The sequence below is a fragment of the Acomys minous genome, assembly GCF_964271855.1.
Source record: "Acomys minous genome assembly, chromosome: 3".
Lineage (NCBI taxonomy): Eukaryota > Metazoa > Chordata > Mammalia > Rodentia > Muridae > Acomys > Acomys minous.
This window is the reverse complement of record NC_140485.1, coordinates 84996287-85009678: the sequence shown is the minus strand read 5'-3', so window position 1 is coordinate 85009678 and position 13392 is coordinate 84996287. Positions and strand designations below refer to the sequence as shown.

Here is a 13392-nt window from a genome sequence, read left to right as displayed (position 1 = left end):
TGAGACAGCCAATAGAGCTGGGAACTGAATGTCAGTTCTCTGGCAGGACAGTTTCCATTCATAACCACCGAGACAACTCTGTAGCCTCCCAATGTCAGTTGGGACCACCTGACCATCAACCTTCAGCCCTGAAAACTCTGAGCTCAATTAAACTCTCTCCTTTATTATTACCCAGCTACAAGTATCTTTATAGTAACAAAAACTGGAGTAAGTCAACATCTTAGCTGATCTGTCCCTCTCTTTCATCCCCATTGTTGCCACATGCTCCAGCCACTAGACAAACAACGGGGAAAGAAAGAAAGGAGTAGAGTATGGTGGCATGTGCCTATAATCCTGATACTTGGAAAACAAACTAATTTGGGACAGGAGGATTGCAAGTTCCAGACCTGGCTGGTCCACATAGAAAGACTCTGTCTCACAAAATGAAGTAGGAGAAGGAGAAGGAGAAGGGGGGGGGAGAGGAATTGTGGGTTTGGGGGGTGGGGAGTAACCACACAGTACAAGCCAGCTGGTGTCAGAAATACTGGGCAAGGTCGCCTCTTTAAATATAGCTCAGTGATTGAGGGAGGGAAGGACAGAGGGGGTGAGGGGGAAAGGGTGGGCAGGGGGTTATAAAGTCACCTATAAGCTGGGAGTGAAGCTCAGTGGTGGAGCATATACCTACACACACAGCCCTGGTTCAATCTGCAACACCTACACCAAAGGTTTATGGTGGCATAAAGAGATTTTTTTTAAGGGCTGCTTGCTCAAGGACACCCTAAGACCTTTGCAGAGGTGCTACCATTTCCTCCGCTGTTTCAAACAGGAAGAAGAGGACAAAATATAAAGAATCAAAGAAGGAGACAATCCAAGATCCAGTGAGAAGTTCTGTTACTGCTTCTCATTTTACCTGTCTCAAGAATATAATATTAAGCCTGGGGAATGTGTATCAGTGGGAGAACACATGCTCAGCAAACTGAAGTCTGTACCTTCATGCTCAGCACCAAAACACACAACATAAAGAAAAGAAAAAAGCAATATGAGCTCAAGAGTTTACTGAACAGCTGCCAAAAGAATATAAAGTGAAAGGAGAGCTGTGACCAGTGTACAGTTGATCATTTTGCAATCACTATGAGTCACCCAGACTACCTAGGGGGTGGTGAACCACCCGGTTGCTCAGCCTTTGCTGAGCTGCTGGCAATAGACAAGGTATCAGCATGGGCTGCTAAATTCATGGACTCTAGGCAGAAGCTTTGTTTCCCCAATCCTTGCCTTCAAAATGATACCACACGTCCACATATTACAGGGGATCATATTGTGTTCTATGACGATGAAGTTTTCCATGTTGGGGAAGCAAGAGTAATCTGCCCATTAAAGTGATTTGCCGGGCACATTAAGAATGTAGATTTCTGTTTGGAAAAGTGACTTTATTCATGTGGGAAGTCAGGTAGTCTCAGAGCAGAGACCAAATACCATTCCCTCAGGGATGGGTCAGGGCCCTGTACTCTATCATTTGTGTTTTTAAAAGGAGATGAAAAGTCATCACCTTTAAAGAGCTATTACCTTCTGGGGCCTGGGAGACAGCGTAGCTGGTAAGGCACTTGCTGGGCAAGGGTGCACTCCATGAAGCGCATGTGCTCCCCCAACATGCACTGACTAAATTGGTAAATAACCTTTAAAAATCAGACAAATGAAGCAGAGAGAAGACCCACCGGGATGTGATGCCGTGGGGTGTGTGGATTGGGATCTAACACCAGGTCTTGTAGTCATTGAGGAGGTGGCCCTGAAGGGAATCTGTCTCCCCTCCCTGTCCTTTCCTGCCTTCCAGCTTTGATGCGGTGACTTATCACAAGCTCAGAAACAACAAAGATAAATAGTCACGGACTGAGACCTCTAAAACTGCAAGCCCAAAGAAACCCCTTTTCTTCTTCTTCTTCTTCTTCTTCTTCTTCTTCTTCTTCTTCTTCTTCTTCTTCTTCTTCTTCTTCTTCTCCTTCTTCTTTTTCTTTTTAAATACGTTTCTAATCTCAGCTACTTGCTACAGTTGGGTAGACTGGAGTAACATGCCCTGTTTCTCTCTGGCTAGGCACCACTGCTGTGGTGTCTAATGGGGTGCTGAGTTGACTGGATCGATTCGTTCACATCCCTGCAATGGGTATTTTCACATCTCTGCTTCACAGGTGAAGAAAGTGAAGATCCCAGAGACTGTTTAACTGGGTGGTTTAAAGTCCAACATGCAGGAAACGGCCCTGCATTTCTCATCGCCTAACACCACTTTACTCCCTACCAGCACATGATAAACCCAGAGTGTAAGGAGATTTAGAGAACATATAGTCTTTTAAAGTGTTTTTTAAAAACTTATTCTGTGGCCTAGAGAGATGGCTTAGAGGTTAAGAGCACTGACTGCTCTTCCAGAGGCCCTGAGTTCAATTCCCAGCACCCACATGGTGGCTCACAACCATCTATAATGTGATCTAATACCCTCTTCTGGTGTGTAGATGTACATGCAGGCAGAGCACTGTATATCTAATAAATAAATAAAATCCTTTAAAAAAATTTAAAAAACACTTATTCTGTGAATATGTGTGTGTGCATGGTGTTTATATGTGTGTCCAGAAGAACATGTTCCTCTGGTGTGTTTCTCCCCCCCTCCCCCGTGTGTGTGTGTGTGTGTGTGTGTGTGTGTGTGTGTGTGTGTGTGCGCGCGCGCGCCCACGCATACTCAGAGGAAAACTCTGTGGTGTCGATTTTCTACCTCTTTTAAAAATGTTTATGTGAGAGTGTTTTGCCTGCATTAAGTCTATGCAACACATGCATTTCTGGTCCAGAGGATGACACTGGATTCCTTGGAACTGGAATTACAGATGGATGTGAGTTGCCTTGAGGGTGCTGGAAATTGAACATGGGTCCTCAGGAAGAGCAGCCAGTGTTCTTCACAGCTAAGCCATCTCTCCAGCACCGGCTATCACTTTTACATGTGTTCTGGATTGAACTCAGGTCATTCATTAGGCTGGCTAGGCAAGTGCCTTTAGCAACTGAACCATCTCCCTGGTCCAGATAAAGTAGGTTCTTCACAGCGGGCTTTGGAAAGCCCATATTATAATCTAAAGGGAATCAGTGCCCTGGTTGTATGTCTCTTGTCTATACCTCTTCCACAGGGTATGTATAGCCGTCATGTCAGTCATCGGCTGGGGCTGAGTGTGATATGTGGCTGCCTTCCACTCTGTGGAATTCTCTTCTTGAAAGGCTTTGGGTCACTTGTTTTTTACTACACTCTAACTTCCAGAGCCTAGCTTTCATCCTGCATCCATCTTTTCCTGACCAGCTAGGCCCAATTCAGCCTGCCTCCTTGCCCCGCCCGCCTCCTCGCCCCACCCCTCCAAGCCCCGCCCCTTGGCCGCCCCTCCCCTTCCCTGGGGAGGCCCCGCGAGAACAAGGGGGCGGTGCCCAGAGGAGCCCAGGGGAGCGCGGCGACCAGACACAAAGAGCGGTGGAGGGACGAGCGCCCTAGGGACCGTTCCCGGATCGCTTTTCATCAGGCTCCTGGTGCCCGCATCCGGACTCGGTTTATAGAGCAGAGCCTCCCATTCCTCAGGTGAGTAGGGCGTGGGAGAAGAGCTGAGGGGAGGGGAGCCGATCGGGGCCGAGGGGTGCTGATTGGGTCCGAGAAGGGCCGAAGATGGCCGAGGATGGCCGAGAGGATCCGCAGGATCTGTATCCTGGTGCTGCGTCCAGTACAATGTGGAGCGGACGCTTGGGATGCTCCGAAAGCCATGCCAGAGTCCCAGTTCTCTGCCGTTCTCACCCTGAGCGGTGGTCCGCACTGAAATCAGCGTGATGGTGGGGTGCAGGCTCGGTCCCAAACTTTGACCAACTCAGAGCGCGGGTTACCTGCGCCAGTCAAGCTACCGTCTTCCTCCTCTTGACGAGGGGAAAAAGAGAGGGAGGACACGGCAACTTGTGTCTGCACTCTACAGTCCCCTTGGATAACCAGGGGAGCATGCTTGATTGGGAGCACCTTCTGGCTTTTAAGGCGCGTCAGTCTCTCCTGTGCCTCGGGAAGACGTCCTTTAGATCTCTGGTTGTATTATCAGTTTGCACTTAGTTGTTGAAAACTGGGACACCTCTCTCTGAGGCAGAGAAGCCTGTTGCATTCTGTGTCAAGGTCATCCTGTCTGTGCACCAGCTCTGTTACTTTGTTGTGCACTTCCGAGGAGGCAGGTCCATCAGTAGTTGAACGGCAGTGACCCCTGTTTGGCTTCGTTAGGGATAGTTGTCCAAGTTCACAAATCCCATGGTGGGAGTCCAACTCAAGGTGTCCTACACACACACACACACACACACACACACACACACACACACACACACTGTCAGGCCCTCTCTGTAGCTCTTTATATGGGGCAGAAGCAAAGAGTCATTCACTCTGTCTTCTCTACAAGATTTAGGCAACCTTTGGAACCAGAGGGGAAGAGGTCCAGAGAGGTCCAAGGCGGGTAGAGGGACTGTGAAGATGGGTGTTTCTTCTTAGAGGCTTTGGCACAGATTACCAGGTTCTTGACTGTGTATTTACTACTTTTAAAGCAGGGAGAGGTGGGAGAAAGAAAGAAAGAAGGGACGGAGTGAGGGGAAAAAACAAAGAGATAGAAAGAAAAAAGAAAAGAAGTCTCTTCAACAGATCACTGAGCCATGCAGTTGATGAACTGTGTGTAAGAACAGGTATGACTGAGAAGGAGCATGCCTGTGGAGGAAGTTAGGGCAGAGCCAGCTTGCCTGCGCTGTTCACTTTACATCTGTCAGTGCCTTAAACCTTCTACAGATCAAGCTAGTCTGTAGTCATTTGCCAGACACTGATGCTTTGATGGAAGACAAACCACATGTGTGATGGTGGTCCTGATAAGAACTGAAAAATTCCTGTGAGGGATATTGTCCTTTTTAATGATTGTTACATCCTAGTTCCGTGATCTGTTGATGGGAACAGTCTAGTCTTCTAGCTTTATAAGAGTTACTTCGTCCAGTTAGGTGTAATGCATGATGCTTCCTTTAGGGGTACTGGGGATGGAGCCTATGGTCTCAGATATGCCAGTCTGTACTGCAGAACTACGTCCCCGGCTCAGTAACAATCACTTTGGCTCTTTGGCTTGTGCATTCACGCCTCTTCTATCATTGCTTTAGCATTACTAATCAGAGAGCTTATTACAAGGCAAGGTGCTCTGCTATGCCAGCAGCAGCCTAGAGAGTCTCTGTGGAGCTTGTTGGCTGTGTTGAGAGGCCACGCAGGTGATAAACCTTCACCATCTAGGTTAGTGTGTGTGCATGGGGTGATAGCAGCACAGTAAAGAAACTGCCAAGTCACTCACTTCTCAGTGTGTGACCCCATCATTAACAACACCAGCCTTTACATGGCAAAAGTAGGAACTCTCTGTCACATAAAGTGGAGAGTCAGTAAAAATTGGAAAATACTGCTTTTTTTTTCTTTTTCCGCATGAGAAAATATTAAGCCTTCTCCAAAAACTTGAACCTCAGAGAAGGTGTTAACAACACTGACTTAGAAAAGACACTTTCTAAAGGAAAACTTAGAGTTTAACTTTTTAAAATCCGTATAAACTAATAGAACATAGACTTTCTCTAACTCACTTTTCATTGCAATTTGAAGACATGTTTGGTCGATGCTAGGACATGGGTGGGCTGGGACACTCGCTGACAGCCGGTGCAATACCATAGAATTGGCATCTTTACCAATGTTCAACAGAATTCTAACGGTAAAGTACGTGTGCAGATGTGATGTTCTCTACATGTTCAAGATAATCCATGTGGCATTTGAGACTTTAAACTGCATGAGGATCCCATCTGAATGCCCCCTTCCTGAGTGGACGCCTGCCCTTGAGTGATGCCCAGGCAAGGCAGCTGTGAGGTGCCTCTCCTCTGCCTGCCTGCCTAATGATCTGGAAGCAAAATTTAAAATTTGGAGCAGGGTCCAGTCTTCAAACCAGTGCTCAAAGACTCCTGGCCTGGAAGAGTTTCCTTTTGCTGTGCTTTGCTGCTTTCGTGTCTATCAGTTTTGAGTGGCAGCGACTCTGGGCTTGTGTTTAACTCAGTCCTTGGCCTCAAATGTGAATTGGGAATTCAGGCCCAGGGCCAGAAATTTTGTTGCTCACAGCAGGAGGCCAAAACTTTGGATCAGACTCTACCTGGAGCTGTTGGAGGGTGACCTCAATAGCAGGCTTGGTTCTCCCACCCCCATCCTCCTGGGTGACCTTGAGCCTACTAGACTCTGACAGCTCTGTCTGAACTAATAGGTCTTTAAGGGACTGATGCACTATGTGGAGTTAATTTCCCACCTGTGGGGCATCTGCTCATCTTCCCTGTCTCTGGTATGGACTCACCTGTTGAGACTTAAGTGCTGGAGATCATGTGAGGTTGTTTCCCAGAGGCTGCTGTGTGCTTCTCCCTGCATTCCATTCATGCTGTGTTTCTGGAAGAAGCCAGAGCCCTACCCTGCTGCTGTGGCTCACCCATTTTCAGTGCAGTGTGTTCTCTTTGTATGTGATGTGATACAGTCTCTGATGTCCCAGTTACCTTCTCTGGGGTCTGCTTCGTGTAGTAAGTAATGATTTTTGTTGTATTGACGTTTCACTGAGGGGGTCACTGTCTATTAGAGAAATGAAAGGCTCTGAGTTGTTAGGTCTCTCAGAGTTCTGTACATACAGATGTATGTCAGCTGAGATGCTGTGGCTGCCAGTGATGGAAAACCTAGTTTAGTGCAGTGTAAACAAAGGGGGAGGTGACAAGAAGACTTGAAGGTGTCAGCTGTGGCTGAGGTGGCTTTAGTCCCTCTCTTGCTCCTCTGTGCACAGCACCTATGTGGGTACATCACTCTGCAAAGAGGGAAAGTTGGCTCCTGTAATTTAAGAGCAGTTTGGTTGAAGAGATGGCTCATTGGTCAGGAGTGCTTACTGTTCTTGCAGGAGACCAGAGTTAGTTTCTAGTACCCAGGTGGGTGAGTCACCATCCTCTCACACTCCAGCTCCAGGGGATCTCTGATGCTTTCTTCTTGTCATCCACACATACAAACAAACAAGGAAATGAATCTTGACAGAAAGACCAAGGGGTGGAGTCTAGTCCAATGGAACTGTCAACAGCAGCAGGAGACAACAACTCAGTGTTGTGTCAGTACAACCTGGGGACTCTCAGAGAGTGTGTGTGTGTGTGTGTGTGTGTGTGTGTGTGTGTGTGTGTGTGTGTGCACGCGCGCACCTGCATGCTAAGGCCTGCATGGCTTGGAAACCTGACTGGAGTGACGTAGGAATGAGAAAATGATAGACATACAGAAAAGCTGGGGGGGGGGGGGGATGGGATGTGCTCACTCTGATGGGAGCACCTACTACCATCAGCAGGAGGAGAAGGGGAGAGCTTGTCTCACTAGGAGGGCTCTATTGGGGAGTAGTCATCCTGGAGGAGCAGGAGGAAGCTGTGGATGCTAGCTTTTGCACAGGCTGGCCAGTCCTCCCTAAACAGTTGCACCAGAGGAAGGCTTTACTGTTCCTGGGTATCTCCTGGGGAAAGCTTTGTCTTTTCATGTTCCAGAGTCATTGGGGTCTTTGACATGGCTATGCGCATGTCAATAATATACCCATGGCTTCATCGACTCACATGTGTGTGTGTGTGTGTGTGTGTGTGTGTGTGTGTGTGTGTGTGTGTGTGTGTGTGCGCACGCTTCTGTGTATCTGTGTCTGTATGCCTGTATGTGTTCCTTAACTAAAAATTTCAGGATCATCAGAATAAAGCAGTTAGCATTGATGAAGCAGAAATTAAAAGACATTTGAAGAGTCAAGTATGGAGAGAAACATGCTGAAGTGACTCAGTAGCAGCTATATATGTGATTAGGGACTTGAAGCTACTTATTCTACAGCTATATTTAGATATTAGGGAGAGATGTGCTGAGACATGGTTTGTGTGTGTAGCCTTGGCTGTCCTGGACTTGCTTTGTATACCAGGCTGGCCTTGAACTCAAATGATCCGCCTAACTTGGCCTCCCTGCATGCTGGGAATAAAGGCATGTGCCACTGCACCTAGCTTAGTCCTTTATCTTATTCCATAGGAATCTGTTTGAAGAGAAGACTTTTCTAGGCGCTTGGTGCTAACTTGTACCTGGAGAAGAGAGAGCGAGGAGAGATGAAACTTGGGTCAAAGGGAGGCTTATTTAAGTTTTAAGGAATGTGGATTTCAACAGTGTTGTTTGTGCCATTTCTGATAAAGTGCAGCACAGTTCTTTGCAGGTGGCTTAGTCAGTTATGTTAAAAATTCTTTGTCTCATACAATAAGGGACAGAAAATAGAACTAAGGGAGAAGGAGGAATCCTTTCCCTTGTGTTCCAGGTGTATTCGAAGGATCTGGCATGAGACTCCCTGGACCTAAGGTAGGTCCTGTGCTTGGAGACCGGATGCTGAGGAAGCCTGGGAGAAGCAGGCTGAGGATGGCTGGTTCTTGGTGGGCTTGTGTAAGCCTCATTGCAGGGTTAGCGGGTTAGTTGTATCAGGCCCTACGAGTGGCCTGATTGTGAATCTGTCAGGAGTGGAGGGCTGGTCATTTCAAATTTGGGGCTAAATTTGTGTGTGTGCGTCTGTGTGTGTGTGTGTGTGTGTGTGTGTGTGTGTGTGTGTGTGCGCGCACGCGCGTGCAGGTGACCAGAAGAAGCTATCATATCTCCGAGAGCACATATATATATATGAAGGTCAGAGGTTTGTGTCAGGTGTCTTTCTCAGTCATTCTTCACTGTATTGTTTTGAGACAATCCCTCATTGAACCTGGACCTCACCAGTTCTGCTGGGCCATGAACAGACTCGGGTCTTCCTGTTGGCATGGTCACACACGAGTGTCCCACCTCTTGGCAGTGTGCATCGGTCCTCAGTCATTCCTTTCTCTTCTGTCCAGATTTTGTAAAACCCGCCATGGGGAGACTTCAGGAGAAAGGCATTTGCCATGAAAACCTCTCGTCAGTGTGGCTTAGATAACTGATCCATCAGATGTGCAAATCTCAACACGGGAGCAGAGAAAACATGAGAAACACAGGTGGTTTGAGGCCTCCCAAATATGTAATTCTCTAGCACCTGATGAAGAAGAGAAATGAATTTACTGATAGCATATTTTAAAAGAATCAGGAGGCTGTTCTGTGGTAAAATGCTTGGTGCTCAAGCACAAGGAGATGAATTTGGGTCTCCAGAATCTACACAAAAGGCAGAGATGGTAGTAAGACTGTAATCCCAGCACAACTGTGGCAGGATGAGAGACTTCCAGAGTCACAGGACAGCAGCCTGGTGTGCACAGTATAAACCGAGACTTGAGTCAAACAAGGTGGAAGGTCAGGACGGCCCCTGAGATTGTCTTTAACCTCCACACGCATACCTAATGCACACTCGCACTTGGACATGGTCCTGTACTGACACATGAACAGTCACACAGAAAAAAAAAATCACAGAAGCTTCCTGTTGCCATGAGTTAGTGCAGAGACCCCGCAGCTCCTCAGAGTGCTGAGAATAAGGAATTCCAGGTGCTCACTCAGAGGTGGGACAGCTGTAGCGACTCTGCTCCCACAGGGTTCAGGGAACATTTCACAGGGGGAGGCAGAGAGAGTGTAAGACGTGCATAATGGGGAGGAGTGCTGAGAAATGCTGTCTTCTGGACTTGACATGGCTGTTGCATTCAGGAACTCAACAGCAGCTGTCATTAGGCGCATTAACAAGCTGCATATGAAAATCCAGGTGCGATTCTGGAACAGATGGGGGAGGTGCTCTCCAAGTCCCATCCCTTACTGAGGGCTTATTGAACCTGAGGCCACAGGGTGACTCCACACTCATACATAACTGGGTAGCACTTGCAGGGAGCTCAGGGAGGCCTGACTGAAGTCCTGAGTGAACGTGTTGTTGGCATGGGCATAGCTATATTAAGGGCTCCATAGGAGTCATCAGAGGGATGGCAGATCCTTCCTGTGGGTGCTGAGTGTGAGTGTTGACAGTGTGTGCAGAAAATGCCCGCTGTGCCTTTCTGCCCCCACCCATGTTTGTCCCTGAAGACCACCCTCCAGTGACTGCTCCTCCTACCAAGATTCCGATCCCAGCATTCTGTCTGTGTCTGTGTCTGTTTGTTTTTATCTCCCTCCCTGGCTGTGCCCCAGGCAGGTCCCTGGAGCTGTGCATGAATGCAGCAGTAATTGGACTTAGTATGTTAACAAGCAAACAAAAAAAAATTATATGGTAAGGGGCGATTTGGAGGAAGTTAGGAGAAATAGAAGGTGGGTCTGATCGTGTTTCACTGTATACGTGTAGAAAATCTTCAAGATTGAAGAAAAATTATAAAAGATTTTAAAGCATCTGTCCTTTGTTTACAATGATTAGAGTCTATGACCCAAAAAAGCCCATTGTGTTCTTCCTTATTCTAAGACACGTCTTCTTTATGATAACATTTTTAAATTTGGGGTGCACCTTAAAACTGATGTTATCTTTGCACCCATCAGATTTGGACACTATTTTTCTTTGTTATTTGTCTTAGAATCAGTGGCCTCTTAGGTTTTGTGAAGGGTAGTACCTTTCTCTGGCTCCAGTGTGTAAAGCACAGGGGAAAGAGACGGTCCCCTGAGTAGCATCAGGTGTAAACATTTTCTGTTCTCATACCAACATCCGTGTGCCAGACTGGTGTCCTGCCTTTGATGGTTTCCACCCTTCACCTCATACACATGCAGCTACTCTAGGCCACATTTCGCCTTCACCTCCACACTCTAGCCATGTTGGCTGCCTCAGGGAGCAGAAAGCTCATTTTCAGTCTGAGCTGGATTCAGAATGTTCAAGGGCAGAAGCTCAGGGACTGGTCCCCAATGGAGACAGGAAACTGACCTTAAAGTGGCCGGGGGAGAGGTGAGTGTGAGGTATTCAGCCAGACATGGCCCTGTATAGATTTGCTGAGGGACAAAATGCTTTGGCAGGTGACCTCATAGCTGTGCAGACATCCTCGAGAGTAGGGACAGGACCTAAGCCAGCTGTGCTGCCCCTGGGATCATTGTTGAATATGCAGTATTCCTTAGCTAGATGGTCCTGCCTCAGCCTCCTGTGCTGAGATTATAGGTGAGGACCATCAGGCCCAGCTTCCACAACATCTTCATGGATTAGTGACAGTGTTCATTTAGTTCAGCTCTTTTCTTGAAATAACTAGAATCTACCTGCCTGTGTCTCACTTGCCCTGTTAGTCTAGAGGAAGTAGTTTCCAAGATAATAGATGAGACAGCCTAAAAGTGCTCAAGCGCTCAGCTTCTGTGGCTTCCAGTTGAAGTGTTTTAACAATCATGTCTGATGTGAGAGTCCTAGACTGACAGTGCACACTAGACCAACAGCTATGTGAGCTTCTCCCTGGACCTGTTGTGAGCCTGGGCTGTTCTGCTTCCTGTCTCTCAGCTCTCAAGTTCCTTTTCTGTACTGGTTACCAGTCCCTGGTGATTTTTTTCACTGGATAAATTTTATTTTCACTTGGTAATGTATTCCTGGCCCTGAGGAAGAGGTACGTTGTGCAGTATTTACAGTGTCCCTCAGATGCTTTGCTGCCTCCTGTTGCTGTAGTGCTACAAACTGTAATCGCTTTAGAAGTCCAGGTCCTCTCTCTGTGTGTCACTTAGAAATGTTTTCAGCCCAAGTCTAATTTTTAGTGGTTCTGCATTGCCGCTTGACAGAGAGGTAACTGCATCAGCTCGAGAGTATAACTTGTTAGTTATTTTGGTGTGTCTTTTAAACAGCCGTGGTAGAGAAATCCATGGATCTCCTAGTTGCTGGTTTCATGAGCAATTGTGTTTATCTTCATTTAGGATGACTAGTTAAGAGGCAATTCTGAGTCTTTTTGGAGCCCTCCAGTTGGTGTTGACCTCCAGCGTAGGCGCATTCTTTCAAAGTCAAAATACAAAATATTTATTCTCCTCAGTGTCTCTGGACTGTTTATGTGCAGAGATTAAAGAAAACAACAGTGTTGCTGTGCCTCAGGCTCCCAATTGCACCGCTGGAATTTGAGAAGTAAAAGTTTAGAATAACAAGAAGAGTGTGTGTTATGTGTGTATTCCTGGCATTTTCTGATTAGACTTTATAGGCTGTGCTATTTTATTCTCATATTTCCTTTTTAGCTAACATGAAACAAATTATACCAGGTTTTGTTTTGTTTTTTTTTATAGAAAGGATCTTACTATTTTACTACAATGAGTCGAGTGGTGTGAAGTGCTAGGTTGAAACTTTTCCTTCTTAATTCGCCCGACTGTTGGCATTAATATTCTTTTCTTATCATTAGGGTTATTAATGCAGATTCTTGTATGACATTCATACTTCCCATTTGGTATAGAAATAAGAAAGATAATGTTTCGATTTATTATGGATATGAGTTCTTTTCACTTTATAGAAGCATAGATTGATTGATTGATTGACTGTTTTTGTTTCTTCAAGATGGATTTTCTCTGTGTCACTTTGGTTGTCATTGAAGTCACTGTGTAGACCAGGCTGGCCTCAAACTCAGAGATCCACCAGCCTCTGCCTCTTGAGTGCTGGGATTAAGGCATGCCCCCCACTGGGCTGATAGAAACATTTTTAATTATTGGAAATGTTTTCTTTTATGCGCATGTATGTTTTGCCTGCATGCATGCCTATGTAGTGCTAGCCTTGTGCTGGTGCTGTGAAGGCACGGAATCCTCTGGAGTTACAGATAGTTGTAAGCTACCATGAGGTTGTTTGGAATAGACTTTTGGTCGTCTCAAAGATCAGCTCTTAAGTGCTGAGCTATTTCTCCAACCCTGAAATATTTCTTTAGGTACTAAAAATTCCTGCTGTGTTTGTGTACTGTTGGTAGGAATGAGGAAATATATTTTCTAAAATGTTGGTCTTGTAAGAGGAGTTAGGACTCATTTAATTAACTCTATGGCTCCATAGCCAAGACCCATATTTATGTCCCTCGGGGTTCTGGGCTCTGTGAATCTCAAGAAGAGGTTGTGATTAGAAAGTTCTAAAACCCATGCCTTTTTAGCTCATTTTCTCTGGATTGGTTCCAGTGCAGTTACAAAAGGCATCACTTTCCCTATCAGGACAAGATAACTGAAGGATCCTCCTCTCTGGAGGACAGGGAGGACAAGCAACTTCCTGTGGAAAACAGGGAGGGTCTGGGGAAGGCAACTTCCTCAACAAGATAATAAAAAGCAACTTTTCATACTACAGTCACAGGCATGCATCATCCACAGCAAAGCTGGTGGGAAAGTAGCGTGTGGTGTGTATTTAGGTGGTGTTGTGTGTGTTGTGTGTAAGAGTATGTGTGATGTGTGTTTGTGTGTGTGTTCGGGTATGTGTGTGAAAGAGTGTGTTCAGGTGTGTGGGGTGTGTGTGTGTGTGTGTGTGTGTATGT

The 13392-nt window shown here is 46.4% G+C and overlaps 1 protein-coding gene across 2 annotated transcripts in view; it reads left to right on the top strand.

Annotated features, from left to right (window-relative positions):
* The first annotated feature begins 3397 nt into the window (after nucleotides 1-3397).
* NINL (ninein like) overlaps nucleotides 3398-13392 on the top strand; it is a 74824-nt gene continuing 64829 nt past the window's right edge. For both annotated transcript variants that reach the window (XM_084776428.1, XM_084776427.1), the window contains exon 1: nucleotides 3398-3574. The gene's annotated coding sequence lies outside the window, so the exon portion shown is untranslated. The remainder of the gene's footprint in view (nucleotides 3575-13392) is intronic.